A 3,682-nucleotide genomic window follows, 5' to 3' on the forward strand; every position below is an offset into this window, starting at 1 on the left:
AAAGTGTAATTTCATGGAATTGCATCAATTCACTTTTGCCTAAGTAACTAAGATTGGGAATTTGAAAACATTTAGTTACTTTTATACTTCATTATACTTATAATGGAAGGTTTTGTTCCATCATACCCATTCGGTTAACGACCCTCCACTAGTCAAGAGTGCGGTGGGTAAGAGTGGATACCCATTCAATCGCCATTTTATAGGCAATTTCCTTAAACACCCCTTATAGACCAGCTTTGTGAATGAGGCCTACTAACGGTAAGACTGACTTTTAATCATACATATATATAATGTTAGACTTTTAATGTTATATATAGTATAGGGTGTATTTTACACTTTTAAAATACTAGGAGGACAAATTTAACAATTATACTATTAATTCAATCAAATTGTAAACCTAAACTTTTATGGATTTATTAAACCTATTTTAATTATACACCTTAATTAATTAATAAAACCATAAGGGTGTGATTTGAACTTTTCAAAACAATACTAGGGTTTTAGAATTTAAAATTCCTAATTAAACCCTTAATCAACTTTTAAATTCCAAAACTTGAGGACAAGTTCTGAAACATTTCAAAACATTAGGGCTTAGAATTTAAATATACATCAAAATTAAACTATTAATCAAAATTTAAATTCCAAAACTTGAGGGCAAGTTTTGAAACCTTTTTCAAAACATTAGGGTTTCAAATATTTAAATTTCAAAACAACAAAATTTTTGAGTTCAAATTTAAACTATAAAACCTAAAGGGGAAAATATGAAACATTTCATAACACAAGGATCAAATAACAAATAATCTAAATTAAAATTTAATCACATAATTATCCATATTTGATTTATTTAATGATTTCTTGCAAAACAATTTAACAATTTAATCAAAATAATTAGTCAATTATCAAATAAGGAAACAAATATTTTATTAATTGATAAATATCTTCAATTAGATCAAGAATATACTCATATATATCATAAAATCGGATTTATATTGATCTAATATGATAAAGGCAAGTATCTCAAAGATAAACAACAAGAAATCCCGAAAATAGCTCCATCTGACGCTCGAACTCGCCGAGTACCCCCATGGACTCGCCGAGTAGGGGGCAACTCGCCGAGTCCATCATGCAGAACCAAAAAAATCGATTTTTTTCAACATACAAGGCATCAATACAATAGAAACCAATCTAGGCTCTGATACCACTGATGGGTTTTGGTCATAAGAACATCCTATCTGCTCATACAAACCCTAATGCTTGGATCTAGGTTTCTCTATTGTACATGCAAGTAATCCAAGACTATAAACCCTAATTCTAGCATACAAGTAATCATATTAACATAAGAATGGGTTTAAGATATTACCTTGATTGTTATGTAGCAATAACAATCCCAAATCTCCTTGTAATGACTTTAGAAAGCTTAGAGTCACAAATGTCACTCCTCTAATGGTTCACAAACACCATAAGCAAGAGGATGAAGAGGAGAGAGGATGGAGGCTGCCCAAAAACGTGTGAAACCTTATAACAAAGCTTAGCCACGTTTTTGGTCCTTAATAGATCTATAAATAGGAGGCTATTAGGGTTATCTAACAAGGAAACCCTAATTTGCATGCTTAAGCCCTAAGCAACCCCTGGACTCCTTTAATTAAGGCCTTGGACGATTTCCTTATGGGTTTCCCCATAGAATTCGTCCACTCCTTAATTTAAGACAATCCGTAGCCCAAATTGCAATTATCTTATAATTACAATTCCAGTCCCTTAAGTTTAATTAATCTCTTTTAGTCACAAAACTAATTACTAATTAATTATTGACTAATATTAATTAAACAATATGATTTCTCCTTTAATATATTATTCTCATAATATATTAATAAATCATATTTAATCCTTTCTCTCCATAATTCATCCTATCAAGTTGCTTTGGTGAAGGCAACCCAAGAGGACCATGCACCATCGGGTCAAGTACATACCAAAATAGTTATGGACTTAGACACTAATCCAACAAATGAATAGTGTACAAACATTTGTATATAGTTTCATTTCTTTTAATAAAACTAACGAGGTAATGCTTCCCGTAAACCAAAATAGTGTTGTTAATCCCTATGTGAGTCATTATAACCATACTAATGACCTAAAGTGTCTGGCTTGAGGTTTTTCAGATGTTGGTTTCTTTAAAACACTTGTCACTCTAGACTGGCCTAGTCAAGCTGTAGCGAAAAACTCAGGTGTGGGGGTGTCAACCACATATAGATCTATACAAAATTACCTCGCTCTCCCTCCAGGAGACTCTGGTTATAACTAACAAGACTTACCACGTACGTTAGGTAGGTACGACTAAAGGAGAGTCTCACAACACCCTTACCAAATTTATGTGAGCTATAACTTCATTTTACTTGCAAAATAGGATAATTATGCCTGTAAATAATTATAATCCCTTTGAAAGTGTGGTTTTCCAGCCCATACCGATTATAGTGTATTATGTTTATTTGTCAACACAATTTATATGATCATAAGTGTAAATACATGTAAGATAACATGTATAGATGCTTTAAAAGTATATTTAAATTATATCAACTTGCATCTAACACTAGTAATAGAGCTTTTAGCATGATAATAACAATTTCTTGTTTTTGACTTTTCTATCCCTGTGTTTAGAAAAATTATATAAAAATCATTGTAAGTCAAATTTTGAGTCTACTTTGTTCACAATTTTTGTCATAATTTTTAATGGCATCAAAAACAGTGTGAAAGTGTTCATCTTCACAGGCTGGTCTGAAATTATTCTGTAAATGATAGCCAATTTTGTAAAAATCACAAAAACTTGTAGAAATATAATATGAATGCGTGAGAGTAGTCATTAGAAAGGTATAAACCTGAAATATTTGCATGTAAAACAATTTCAAAAAATACCATATTCAAGGTGGTCAAAATAGTCCGTAAATTGACTATAACGTTTCTGTGGAAGGTTGGAAATTAAGTTTATGTTATACATGTTTTCACACAATACTCATTTTTGCTATTTTTTGAGTGTATAGCCCCATATCTAAGGTTTTCAAGCAATATATATGTTAACAACACTTTTTCATGATTTTTATGAAGATGTAGGTGATAAACTTCATGGTTGAGCAAAAATCCAAAAGTTAAACACATAACACATTGATCCATGCAATTATCTAATGGTTAACCGAACTTTGAATTGTATCCCACCCAAAAAAAAGAGTATGAAAACATGGAAACTTGTGGGGTATGAAGCTCACCTTGATATCTTCGAGATGAAGATGAAGAAGAAGAAGAATCTTTGAACCTAGAAAGAGTTCTTGATGATATTTTTGAAATGATGATGTTTCTATGGGTTTTACACGAAACGAAATGTGTAAATTGAAAGTTCTAAGCATATATATGAAGCAAAAACACTTGAATCAAACATGGAATTAACAAGTTTATGATCCTTGAATAAGACTTCCTTGAAAAATACACTCACACTCTCGAATTTCAGAGGAAGTAGATGAGAGAATTCTTGAGTGTTTGAGAGGAAAATTTGTTGAAATGAAGTTGGAAATGAGGGTGGAAGGTGGGAGATTTGGCCGAGAGGTAGAGAAAGGATGTAGGATGGAGGGTTTGACTTATGAACAGAGTGATAAGAAGTTCATGGAAACTTGTTGGATAAAAGCATGGTTACATGCTA

The sequence above is a fragment of the Lactuca serriola genome, chromosome 7 (genome assembly GCF_051521515.1).
Source record: "Lactuca serriola cultivar US96UC23 chromosome 7, Lser_US96UC23_V15, whole genome shotgun sequence".
NCBI lineage: Eukaryota > Viridiplantae > Streptophyta > Magnoliopsida > Asterales > Asteraceae > Lactuca > Lactuca serriola.